At 40.1% G+C, this 14,450-nt stretch overlaps 2 long non-coding RNA genes across 2 annotated transcripts; one reads left to right on the forward strand and one right to left on the reverse strand.

The window, feature by feature from the left end:
• Positions 1–385: 385 nt before the first annotated feature.
• On the reverse strand, positions 386–12,488 carry LOC117448574 (uncharacterized). Its single transcript, XR_004552337.2, has 5 exons — positions 12,458–12,488; positions 12,184–12,337; positions 11,985–12,095; positions 2,186–2,298; positions 386–791 (listed from the first exon to the last, which is right to left on the reverse strand). It is a non-coding gene; the product is annotated as an uncharacterized lncRNA (long non-coding RNA).
• Positions 2,735–11,170, forward strand: LOC139434048 (uncharacterized). The gene is made up of 2 exons (XR_011643444.1): positions 2,735–3,409; positions 3,954–11,170. It is a non-coding gene; the product is annotated as an uncharacterized lncRNA (long non-coding RNA).
• Positions 12,489–14,450: the final 1,962 nt, after the last annotated feature.

Here is a 14,450-nt window from a genome sequence, read left to right on the forward strand (position 1 = left end):
CTTAGGCCGTTTGGGTACGGTAAACTCAAGGAACGCAAACAAAAACAGTAGTTACCCATTACCTAATGATTACCTTACCGTTACTAAAACAGTAGTTACCCATTAAGTAATGCTTACCTTACCATTCGTTAAGCATTGTGTGTCCCCTCAAGTAAAGTAATGCATCAAAAACAGTAGTTACCCATTACCTAATGCCTACTTAACCATTCGTTAAGCATTGTGTGTCCCCTCAAGTAAAGTAATGCATCACAAACAGTAGTTACCCATTAACTAATGATTACCTCACCATTAGTTAATCAGTTTAACAAACAAACAAACACTGTTGATGACAATGACGGATCTACAGCCACTGAAGTTTTACATTTTTATTCAAACAACGATGAAAATAACAACAACAAAAAATGGAAATAAAAAATACTTTTTATAAAAGAAAACTAAAAACAAGTGCAAACCAAAAAAACATCCATTCCTTCCTCACTTCCCCTTTGGATTAATGGATAATAGTCCTCCATTGGTTTTCAAGTCTTGGACCTTCCCCTCTAAATGTTGGTCCTTTATGGCAGCTTTACACATCTTCGAGAAATGGAGAAGGGTTTCCCCCTTCTTCAGTGTTCCCCGGATGTCTTGGTAGATGCCCGGGTTCACGGCATGCAGTTCTGCAATTCCTGCAGTGTCGGCAATGGTTTTGCGGTCCACTCCTACCGCTCTGTAAGCCGCCGTTTTATTATTCCCCTTGTTTACCGCCTCAAGAACACGCTTGTAGCGGCTTATGGCGTCTTCTGGGGTCAGGACTGAAACAGAAAAAAAGACAAATATGTAACTATTTAACAACAGTACTTTGTTGTTGCCTCTCCTAATGATGTCTGTAGTGCAGAAATCAGTTAGGATATGGGTATAATATTGTTGTACTAGTGCTATATAGTGGTAGTGTAATCCTTACATACAAAATTGTGTAATGAATTGGTGTAGTGTAAAGGTATTACTAGTCTTGTAGCTTTGCTCAAAGTAATGTATACATGTTAGTTATTGTGTTTGGGGTGTGTACCTTTATATACAGAAGTTAGGTTTGGGCAATCAGCTCTACTTTTATCCAATCATGTTTAATAATGATAACTGATAAGACGATCCACAATGTGGATTTAATGCTCTATCGACATTGCCCCGTTTCTAATTTATAACGCATCAATATTGCCAAGTTTTAGCCTGGCATCCTCATGTCTCAGCAGCCTTTAAATGGAACAGTTTGGAGAATCTGCTCTCCCTGTTCTTTTATTAAAATCTGACACTGCAGGTTAATGTAAGCGTGCAGAGACCAGTTGTTTGGAAACAATGGTGTCGCTCTGAACAGAGCGACATCACAGCATGTTCTGTTTAACATTATAGGCCTACTTATATTCAGGGTTACAAACACCTGTATGGTGAAATAAGAGAGAACTATTGGAAACAGAAAAAACAGCGTAATATACCATCTGACAAAGGACTGCGCTATAATGCGTCAATTAACTGGCTATTCTTTATAATATACGGATAGGAGACAGAGATGTTAAGTTACAAATAAAGGGTTTCTATTACTATTTAGATCAGGGGTGGGGAACTTTTTTCTCTCAAGGGCCATTTCAATTTTTACAACTTTCTCCAAGGGCCGTACAAATTATTGAACTCAATTTCTGCTTAAAAATTCTAAAATCACAGCCCATTCATTTCACCTTTCTTTCATGCTGTGCAAAGAAAAAGCAACCTCTTAATCCAGATATGTTACAATGACTCGCGCATGCATGCATACACGGTTGTGGCATGACCGCCAAAACAGAAAGATATGGACACAAGATGTGTGCAAATTTGTTTTGAAATATTGAAGTTAAAAGCATCAATCTGGTGCACTTTGAGAGCAAAATGAAGAGATCAATGGATACATCTCTCAACACCCATATGAAACAGAACTGTAAGCAGATTACTCTTTTTCTTTATGGATATTTTACAAATCACTCCCCTTTTAAACTGTATTCTTGTTATTTTAAAAAACGTTTTTGTTACTGTCAAAGTATGTTATACCTGTATACCAAAACTACAACTCTTCGCTTCTCCACGAATTACACAAGTCACCCAAATCAGCGTCAAGGTTAGCCTGTTTTTAACGCAAAAAACAATGCTGTGTTTTGAATATCGGGGCCTTAACACCAGGTACCTCCTACTCAAAATTCCCAGCATCCGTTGAGCAAAAATGGCTGCAGAACCCAGGGTGAGGATGCTCAGAGTACATAGCCCGAATGACACCTCTTTTCCCATCTCCTACGTATCCTGCACAAAAGGCTGTAAATGTAATAATACATTTGATTTTGATCATTTGTATGTATAATCTTATGAATGATCCGCTATCTTCAATACTATGGTTAAGTGATATTTAAATTAAACTTAAACAAATCTATATACAGGCTGTCACCATATTTTGGAATTGTGAAAAGACTGGCAAGCCACTTCCTTTATCAGCTTTACAGTTACCTGGATTTTATTCCACCAGCCCTGCAGATATTACACTAGCCTACAAACCTCAATAGGCATGACTCCTAAAATCCCTAAATCTGTTGATTTTTGTTCACACATCTTAGTCCTTCTTCTTAAAGTCCTTAAAGTTTTAGTTTAAAATAGAGATACTTTTTAAATATTGTTCTATAATGATTAAATGTCAGTGAATAACAAAATGTTTAATTATATAACTTTTACATTGTAGTGGAAAATTTTATTATTATCATTCTTATTATTATCCTTATTATATCTTTCATATGTTTAAACCAAATGCTTCTTATTTCCTCTTGTTGTGCTTTTACCATTATTATTCTATTATATTCTCTTATGAGTTTCCCAGTCTCTGCAAGGCCACAGCTGTTTCAGCAGACTGGGAGACTCATACACAGTCACACAAAGTTCCGTTATGCTATCTGCAAGGCCAAACGGTGTCTCATAACAATCTCCCCGTGTGAACAGGGGAGTTATAATATTCCCACTCTTTCCTTATATAATCTCTGCTTTTTCATTGTCCTGCGCACTCTCGGGCAGACTTTCCATACTCTGCCCGACCGGTGACAATATATTATTATATCGTGTATTTGAAGCTTCAAATAAATAACCAAAAGACAGCTTTGCTTGATTCACCATTTATTTGTTTGATCATTTGACTTGTACTCTCCAGAGCGCTGTGTTGGGCCCTAGATTTCCATAACAAATGGCGTTGTCGGCAGGATCTCTGTATGTTTGATCGGGGGAAACCTCTGGACGCTGGTGGCTGCTAGCTCCGGGATCTTGGATCCTCCTCTACCCCGACATAAAACGTACGGGACGAGGGGACCAGCGTGAGGGGTGGAACCGATTGACTTCACGAGATCCAACGAACTCAAAGGGCTTTCAATACTCGGTGAGATGTGCAAAGTCTAAATTGTTTAAAGTTAAACGTAATTAAAACTCCATGACATCAGGAGAGGGACTGCTCGAAAACAGAGATATTTGGCATATCTAGCATCGACGGATGAAAAATAGTGTTTTGGTGACACGGAGTGTTTTGGTGACACTTTAATAGTGTTTTGGTGACACGGAGTGTTTTGGTGACACTTTAAAAGACTTTGCTATGGGGGCAAAGCAGGGGAGGGGGTATGTACAGCCTCCTGAGGGTCCGATAGTTGATGTCATGCGAGCAAAATATGGTGAAGAAAGTCTGTCTAAATTAAATATATGGATGGAAATGTTCGGATTTCCTAAGGGAGGTTCTTTGAGTAAATTAAAAATCAAAAACCTAAAAGGACACTCATAGAAAGTGTTTATAATACTGGGGAGTAAAAAAAAGGCAGTTGGCCTTGGGGATTAAATAAAATATTAAGGTTGAAAATGAATGTGAAGAAAATAAATACATTATTTCCAAAAAACATGTAAACCCCAGACATCTCTGTGTCCTTCCATTGCAGGCCTGAATGACCTCTCCTCGACTGGGTATCCCTTCCCTCCTCCGGCGTACAACCCTGGCAATCTGGTTGGAACACCTCAACCACCTCAACTACAAGCCCCAGCCATGCAGTCAGCGTCAACTCCAAGCTCGACAACAGCGGGATAAACAAACCCGATGCCCTAGGAGACCAAGCAGGTGTTTGGGAAACAAACCTCAGTAATGCCTTTCTCAACGGACTCACAGACACAGCGCAAGCTAAACAAAATGCTGGCCGCTCACAATACCGAGGGAGAGGCAGAGGAGGTTTTCAGAGGCAGAGGACAAGAAGCAAGACGTTCATTTGAAGAAAGATGTTTCCAAGTGTGGAAGTGTTGAACATTGGATTATGGGACTGCTCACAGAACACTGGAGTGGAGGCAGAGGGGGACAGCAAGGAAGGGGCCCAATCGAGCGAGATGGAAATTCAGCCAGCAGCATCAAACCAGGGAAGTGACACACACACACACACACACACACACACGCATCATACATGCTATTGAGAAATTAGAAGAATTAGAGGACATGTCTGTAATTAAAAAGGGTACATATTTGAAATATGACAGTGAATGTTTGCGTTAAGAAATGTCCCACACATTTTTGGTTGATTCTGGGGCTACACATTCTGTGGTAAAAAAGGGTAGATTTGCCTGAATGCAAATTTAGTGATAGATTTATTCATGTGCTGGGTTTATGAAAAGGAGAAGTTTCTGTACCACTTCAGAGTGGAGATAACGGTGTTGACAGTAATCCATTTCCCACATCAGTAAAAAACAGTTATTTTATCATCTGCCTGCCCAATACATTTACTGGGCAGAGATCTGGTTCTCCGGTTCGGCTTGGACCTCATTTTTCCACAAATGAGGGTCTTAAAGTCCGACAGCCATCTCCTACGATGGTTCAAAAAGTGTCATTTGATGATAAAGAACTGGTGAATGTGTATCAATGGGCTGCTGACATATCCTGATTTTCAGGAGTTGTTGCGTTTGACTGGTCAACGTGGTTTTCCACCTGCTGTGTGGAAACTTCTCATTTTGCATTGTACTGCTAACGGGGTTGAAAGATCCGTGTAAATGCTATGATGAGAGTTTTACTGTTAGAATGTGTGAATGATGAGCTCATATTTAAAAATGTATTGGAATTTGCTGGGTAGCACTATCTCTGTTAGACTCACACACACACAAGACACAACCAGCTGTGTCAAATCCCAGGGGCGGTCCACACATTTCACTAGCCAGGGGGCCCCACTGATAAATGGAGGGATTTGGGTCCAATCGTTAAAGATTGGGAGTCAGACACTGATTGGGCACCTACACACACAGAATATGTCATGTACTCTATGTCACGTGACGTGTATCAAAGGAAAATGTGCACGAACGTAGCCGTTCTGCGCACATTGCTGTTGGTTGAGGATAAGGTAATTCTCATATCTCTGAGCTTCCTGCCGCGCTTTCAGATGTGCCATACTCACTCTGGGCAGCTCACAGATATGACGTAGGGTTAATGTCCACGTTCACGTACCGTACCCATTGAAACGTGAAGCTGTTGATGGCCAGTGTTTACCTCTCTGCTTAAACAAGGGGTCATTATTCCGTGTAACGATTCCAGTGTTTCCTGTCAAAAAGATCAGAGACAAACCTCCTGACGAGTGGAGATTTGTCCAGGATTTACGATGTAAATGCAGCTGTGCATGCACGCTCGTCCGGAATTCTTATCTGATTATTTCCCAAGTTCCAGCCTCTGCAACATATTTACTGCCATAGATGTCTCAAATGCATTTTTCAGTGTTCCGGTACACAAAGACAGTCAATTTTTGTTCACATTTGAATATAATGGTAAACCTTACACATTCACACGTTTGTGTTAAGACTAAATGTTAAAAAAGTCACTAAGCAACAGATGATGTCATTCTTGCGTATGTGTTCATAACACACGGCTGTTGTTATGCTTGCTGTGACGTTACCTTAGTCCGTTCTCTGCTTGTAATTATGCCGTTACAAGCTTCAAAGTTGTATTTATCATCTGAATTTGCCGAAACAAGTTTAATATTCTGAAAGCCAATACTTTGAAGATGTATAAGTGAGGTGTCTTGAGTAGTCAAAATTACCTACAAATCATTGTACACACGTGTACATATTATTCTATTTTTATGCAGCTCTGTGTGATTTTGTAGCTACAATTCAGACTAATATACTACCAGAAGTGGAATAAGTACTCAGATATTGTACTTGAGTAAAAGTAGAAGTACCAGAGTGTTACAGTAACAGTCCTGCATTCAAAATGTTCTTCAAGTAAAAGTAGAAAAGTATTATCAGAATATAGTGAAAGTAAAGACAGTAAAAGTAGTCGTTGTGCAGATTGGTCCATTTCAGAATAATATATCTGATATGTTTTATAATGATTGATCATGAAAGTGTTCTCAAAGCTGGTGAAGGTGCAGCTAGTTTGAATGGCTTTGTATTCTGCAGGGTAGCTTGTGGATTCACTCCAGGTGGAACTAAAGTCTGATTTAACACTTGATTATATTTCACATCATTCATCCACATCTGTGAAGTAACTAAATGTATTACATACATGTAGTGAAGGAAAAGTACACCATGTACCTATGACTTATGTTCATTTCCAACCTAAAAGTACCTAAAAAATAGTAATCAATAATGTATTGAAAAGTTATTTGCTGATTGGTTTTTATATCGGCTCAGACAGGTTATATGGGAGGCCCAGTCTACGTACACTCTAACAACAAATGCCTTGGCTTAACAAAGAAAATCAAGGCAATAGGTTGCATCGATGGTTATTGAGTTAAGACAACTTCTATTGAAATGTTGTTAAAGCAACAAAGTTATTTGGGTTAGGGGAGAAGGCTTTTCCTCTGCAATCAGAGGTGTTTTCAATTACCACTTACTTAATAATTGGTAGCATAAACACAAGTTTTTAAGTTGATTACTCCAAAGTTCCAACTTGTTTTACCGTATTATTTAAATATAATCTTAAATTGTATGTACTTAATTACCACATGTTGAACATGAACACATGTTTTTAAGTTGACAACTATTTATAAATTAAGTTGCTCCAAATAATATTGTATTCAATAGGGTTTTTCTCTTAGCTTTTTCATGTTTTTGCCTTTAAAGAAAGAAATTAATTGATTCCACAACAAAAATATTAGGCAATTCATTTTTTATTTTTGAACTGCAGGTGTTTATTTCATCACATGATGTTTCAAAAGGAGAGACTTCATTTAGTTTGAACATTGCCTGAAGACGGTTGACGTACTTTCCATGGTGTGCACACCTAGACCGGACTTAAAAGACAGACAGGGTTTTATTGTTTGGACTTAAAAGACGTTCCTCTGACCAACGCTGACCTCATTTTGTATGTTGATGGGTCTGCCTCTCGCGACCAAGGGGGCACTAATCGGGTGGGTTTGTTTTTCTGTTGTTTCAGATTCTGCTGTACTCCGTTCTGGACCGCTTCCATGTCACCTCTCAGCACAGGCAGCAGAGCTCATCGCACTAACTGAAGCCTGCACGTTTGCAGAAGGCAAAACCGTGACTATTTACACTGACTATTTACAGACCCAGTTTCCCTAGGAAATGCGTCTGCTGACTCAGCCGCAAAGGCAGCTGCCCTGATTCCTCTCGCACCTCACGCACACTCATTTGTTAAAATCCCTGTCTCCTCCTTTACTGACAAAATGTCATCACTGACTTCCATGCAGCAGCTAGCTACGCCAGTTGAGAAGGCTCAATGGAAGGCTGCTGGGGCTGTTTTTGGGTTGGCCCAAATTCCAATCCATGTCTTTCCAGACATTTTTTCCCTCATTTCGCTAAGTTGACACATGGGTGGGATCATGTGTCAAAAGGGGGGATGTTAGAGTCTATAAATCAGGAGTGGTTCACAAGGGGGTTCACAGTAACAGCTCAAAAGCACTGTGAAGCATGCTAATCTGCATTATGCAAAATTACAAACTAGCAAAATGCTGTGCAGACACAGGTCTGTCATGGACACAAGCTCTGCCCATTGTGCTGATGTACATGAGGATGCGGAAAAGAACACGGAGTCAACTCAGCCCATTTGAAATCCTATGCTAATCCAGATTGGACTCAAGGCTCCAGGATGTCCTCCTCCCTCCACAACTTTGTGTGAGGATGCTATGTTGTCATATTGTGTTAACCTATCATCCACTTTAGCGACTGCCACTGGTCCGCTTCACCGCCTTCAACCGGGCGACTTCGTGCTGGTCAAGGATTTCCGGAGAAAGAGCTGGAAATCCAATTGTTGGCAAGGTCCCTACCAGGTGCTTCTCGTCACCCAGACAGCGGTCAAGGTCGCCGAGAGAGCTACATGGGTCCACGCCAGCCACTGCAAGGTCGTAGTCACAGGAAAGGAGAAACGATAGGAACAAGGAACAGACGACAACAAGTGACATGTCCAAGTCACCAACAGATGACAACAAGTGTCATGTCCAAGTCACCAACAGATGACAACAAGTGACGTGTCCAAGTCACCAACAGATGACAACAAGTGACATGTCCAAGTCACCAACAGATGACAACAAGTGACATGTCCAAGTCACCAACAGATGACAACAAGTGACGTGTCCAAGTCACCAACAGATGACAACAAGTGACGTGTCCAAGTCACCAACAGATGACAACAAGTGACGTGTCCAAGTCACCAACAGATGACAACAAGTGACATGTCCAAGTCACCAACAGATGACAACAAGTGACGTGTCCAAGTCACCAACAGATGACAACAAGTGACGTGTCCAAGTCACCAACAGATGACAACAAGTGACGTGTCCAAGTCACCACCAGCACCACACTTGCACTACATACACCAAAACACACTACACACAAGGTGTCACGAGCGAGTGCCAGCTGAGCGGTTCCATATGCTCTCTGGTTCCTCGTTTGTGTTATCAGTGTGCGAAGTCTGACGGTCCGTGTCACGAAATCGACCGAGAGAATACACTCACACACCCCATGGAACATTTCCCCCCCGTGATGAGGGCTCGCCTGGAGAGACGACAACGCAACCGTGAGCAATGTGAATGCTACTGGAGAGCCTGGACACTCATAGAATGGTTCCTCTGCATACTTGCCATGATAGTTGTGTTAGGACTAGTCCTATATTTTATGTATCCATTTCAGCACACAGCATGTCAGCCAAAATCGAGGTATCTAAGAGGTACATGGGGAAAGCAGGGCGAACCACATTTATTTTATTTTGTTGTCTGTATGTATGTATCCGGCGCCGACCCGTGTGGCACATTTTACATAGACATCGCGCCCAAAACTCAGACCCGGAAAAACGTAAGCAACCTTTGACGCCACTATTGACATCCATAAGTACATCTACATTTAATCTATACATAGGCGACCATAGCAACATTGATGTGGGTCAGACCAGTAGTGGGATCACCGGTAACGTCTGGTGGCACACTCTGAGATCATTCTTGCAGGCCGCAGGACAAAATGGGTCATGTTATGCATGCACCCTTTTCCCCCAGGACTCATCAATGTCCGTGCCAGTTCGTCCGCGCTCTCTGACCCAGGTTGAACACCTCTGCGCGTTTATGGCTCTGACGAGGCCCATCAAGGGTGAAGACAGCGTAACCGAGTGGCGTTATGCTAGGCAGCTTCCCCCACCATGCAGCAATCGGTCTGACTCCTCTTTGCGTGCATCCACGCTTGATACCACATACGCAAAGTACCAACCCGTCAGCCATGTGCACCCCAGTCATTTGAGAGGGATGAAACACAACCTCTGCATCCAGAGAGTTTACCACAAAACGTCTTTTACACCACCTTATTTTCCCCTAGGAACTACTACTGGTTGTACCCGTATCCTACGGAACACGTGCGGTGACGGTGCTTACAAAATCTCGTATTGTCACATATCTGGTGCCCCTGAGAGAATCCTTTCTAACGTAGCATTCCCTGATGTTAAACATATTTCCCTCCAACTGGCCTGGCCCAGTGAGGCTGGGTTTAGCGCGCCACAAGATTACGTTTGGTTGTGCGGCAACAAGCTCTATCAAGTTCTGGCTCCCCTCTGGATAGGGACATTCACTCTAGTGGATTTGAATCCAGCAGTTACTGTACTCACGTCCTTAATGCACACGACACATCATTACCCAGAGTTCCAACACCCCGACCACCACAAGGTAAAAAGAGATATGACGTCCGCTGGAGCTAAATTCATGGGTGGCCTGTTCCCATGGTGGGGTACAGTAAACAATGCCCATAAAATAGATACCTTACACGTCCGGCTAGAGAATCTCACTTATGAGACGACGCAAGGCTTCCAGGCATTGACCCCATTCATAATAGCCTCTAGGAACATGCTCATGCAGCACCAATTCGCCCTTTGGTTCGCCTCAAAGGGTGGCCTGTGTCATGTGATCGGTGACTCCTGTTGCACTTACATTCCCGAGGCCACCAAGAACATCACTGACACCGTGCTGCATCTTAACAACCTGTTAGCTTTCGTTCAGTATACTACTATTCCATTACAAGACAATCCTTTGCGCCACAGTGAGATAGATCAGCTAGAATCAGAAGAGTCTGATTTCGATTTATCAATATAATCATGTGTGTATCTCCTCTCTTATGCTTACATTATATTGGAGTCTGTCCTCCACAAAAACAGCCAGTTTTCTATGATATATTTGTGATGTGTTTACTTAAACCAGCGATGGAGTGTATTCATTGATGTGTTATATCAGTCTATCCTATCATTTGTTTTTTCTATTGATCAAGTATGATCAAAAGGGGAGAATGTAGTGGAAAATTTTATTATTATCATTCTTATTATTATCCTTATTATATCTTTCATATGTTTAAACCAAATGCTTCTTATTTCCTCTTGTTGTGCTTTTACCATTATTATTCTATTATATTCTCTTATGAGTTTCCCAGTCTCTGCAAGGCCACAGCTGTTTCAGCAGACTGGGAGACTCATACACAGTCACACAAAGTTCCGTTATGCTATCTGCAAGGCCAAACGGTGTCTCATAACAATCTCCCCGTGTGAACAGGGGAGTTATAATATTCCCACTCTTTCCTTATATAATCTCTGCTTTTTCATTGTCCTGCGCACTCTCGGGCAGACTTTCCATACTCTGCCCGACCGGTGACAATATATTATTATGTCGTGTATTTGAAGCTTCAAATAAATAACCAAAAGACAGCTTTGCTTGATTCACCATTTATTTGTTTGATCATTTGACTTGTACTCTCCAGAGCGCTGTGTTGGGCCCTAGATTTCCATAACAACATCTCATTTAAAAAAGGTGGTTGCTAACTTTATCAGTGGCATACTGTGACAATAACTGGGACTTCAGCTCAGCCACACTTAGCAGACAGACCAAAAAAGTGTCAACACGACAAAATATTTAGATATGGATAAACGGCAGACTACTGTGACAACAGCAGCTGGCTATGGAGTGCAACTGTTGCATGAAATGACGGCAACCACCACACAATTACATTACAATTATAAATATATTAATTTAGAGTTTGTCTTTAACTGTATGAGACTACTACTGATACTCTCATTGAGCACTAGATAATTGTCTGTTTGGAAGCTGCTTTAATATATTAATGTGAGTCAAAAGTACATTTTACACATATATTCCTGCTTACATGATGTAGTGGGAAATCCTGGTATTTTTAAGTTGAAAGTGCAATATCCAAATTGCAAGAAGCTGCAATTATTATTTTTCAGCTAAATTTGAGAATACAAAATTATTTCCTTTTTCTTCAGTAAAATCTGGACTTTCACTCTCTCTAGATCTAATCAATTACAGGTGGCAGCCATCTGTAATTTAGGTTACTTTGAAAAAAACAAATGGTGACAGCACTTAATTGTCTAAAGCTAACTGTGAGTGACGTGCACTGATACATTTTTGAGGAAATATAATCTATCTAACAATCTATGTAAGCACTGAAAGCATCTGAAGCAGAAATACAGAACTTCTTTATCTATGTCATTGTATGCCAACCTGAACAATCTTTGAATTGCGTTCTGCAAAACTGACAAGACGAAATGCAAAACATGGTGGACATTTCCTCGCGATAGGACTCAGAATGGTGAAACCAATTTGTGTCCACACCTGTAATAAGAAAGTATAAAACAATAAGCCTAAGGTTTAATTTAGCAAGCTTATTGAAATTGAATTTGTAAAATACAATATTTCTTACTCAATATCCACAAAAAGTGTGCCTTTTTCCGGAAAGCGTCCTGGCTGACGGTATTTCTTACTTTCCAACAAACCAGAGAAAGCGTCAAATATGCCATGTCTCCAGCATCAAGAACTACCTCCAAAAGAATGCTCTGCAGCAATTCTTGCGGTAGCTATGGACATATTTTTTCAAGAACCAGGTTAACAACAGAACTGAATTTCAAAACAAATATTTGTGTATATTTATATATTGATATGCTCCTTCTTCATAACCAACCAAGAGAAGTGGTTACCTTAAGAATCCAGCAACATGTCTTTCTTGTGTCCCCCATATTTTTTGGGCGTTCAGCTCTTTTATTGAATCCAACCACTTAAAAACACAAAAACAACCAGAAGATGATGCAGGGCTGGCTAAACTTTACTCTAGTTATGGTTGGGCTGATGGACAATGACATCGTGCATCAGCCATGTATGACAGCCATCGTCGTTGGATACCTGACCATCATCACATCATGAGTTAATAAGGTGCCCTCCCCTCCCTGCCCCACAAGAACGGGTAGAGTTTCCGTTTCGGAACAGTTAACTGCGGTAACTCACATTACTTTAAACAGCCATAAAGTGGGAGGATAAGCTCAGGTTGATGTATAATAGTTAAACAGCTAACTCCATTATTGTAACACATATTAAAGCAGAAATAAACAAAAAAGCATTGGTAAATGAAGCGCAGAGTTTAGTTTGAGCCGTGGTCCCGGAGCTGATCAAGCACCGCCGCCGAGGACATCGTCTATGTCCAGTTGGGTACACATCACCCAATTGTAACTTGAACATTTGTTGAAATTAAAGACTTAATGCATACTAAAAGTATTTATTGAGCTGTAAAATACATTGTACGACTGTACTTCAACACCAGACTGCATTCGTTCCCTTAATGATCCCCTTGATGATAACACGCTAAGGCAGTGGTTCTCAAACTTTTTCTGTCATTCCCCACTTTGAACAGGTGGGCCTTTTCAAGCCCCACCTGTTCCTCATCGCTCCAATAAAATGGTAGGCCAAGCTTAAAATTGTCAAATGTATCGTTATATTACAGGGGTCTCCAACTTTTTTTAAGATGAGGGTTACTTTCAAAAAATAAAACAAGTCGTGAGCTACTTTTACTCCTCTTTTTTTTTTTTTTGCAGTGTATATATTTAGCACATTTTAACATTATTATATGCTACCTTTAACCTTTGAGTGCTGTTTGGGTCTGTGGGACCCGTTTTCAGTGTTTACTAAAATAAAATATATGCAATTTAATTATTTTAACCTGCTTTATTTGGTGGTGGACGTCACATCCTCGAGGGTCCGGGGGCATGCACCCCCAGGAAGATGTTTTTTAAATGTTGAAGTTGAATGCATCAATCTGGTGCACTTTGAGCTAGGGCTGCTCAATTAAATCGTATTTTAATCGCAATTACGATTTTGGCTTGCAACGATTATGAAAACAACATAATCGAAATAAAACGATTTTATTTATTTTTTAAATAGGTTTTATACTTAAAGTTCAGGGTAATCAACTGTTAAAAACATACTTTTCAAATTATTTTCTTCAATAAATTGATGTTTTTCAAAGTAAATGGTTAATCGTTTTTAATAATCGTGATATCAATTATTGACCCAAATAATCGAGATTATGATTTTTGCCATAATCGAGCAGCCCTACTTTGAGCCCAACATGAAGTTATGGATACAGCTCTCAACACTCAGATGAAAGGGAGCTGTATACTTTTCAATAATCCAAACATCTTTAGAATATGATCACAACAAATCATTTAAACTTGTTTATTCTTATCTTATGTTACCTAGTTAGCATTCTTTCTTTTTATTTATGCATATTTGACTAATCACTCCCCTTTTAAACTTTTTACTGTCCTATAGTACACATTGGAATGATTTCTTACTTTATTTTGTACAACTTTATTAAATAGATAAAGGTGTGCTCTCTCTCTTGCTCTCTCGCTCTCTCGCTCCACATTGCTTTTCTTCCCGACTGCAACTCTGTTGTGTGTCTGTGAGAGCGTTTCACACGTGTGTATGAGAGATTTTTACCAGTGGCGAGCCTGTCTCTGAGGGCCTAAGATATTCTACAAAATAATATTTAAAAACATTAAAACAAATTATATTTTTCTTTATATATTTTTTTTAAATATGTTTTTAGTAATATTTGTCAATAGTTTTACCAAAAATAACTTGATTAAATTGTATTTAAAATAACATTTCCAAAGAAATAAATCCTTTGAATCTGCC

This window comes from Pseudochaenichthys georgianus, chromosome 6 (assembly GCF_902827115.2).
Source record: "Pseudochaenichthys georgianus chromosome 6, fPseGeo1.2, whole genome shotgun sequence".
In the NCBI taxonomy this organism is placed as follows: Eukaryota; Metazoa; Chordata; class Actinopteri; order Perciformes; family Channichthyidae; genus Pseudochaenichthys; species Pseudochaenichthys georgianus.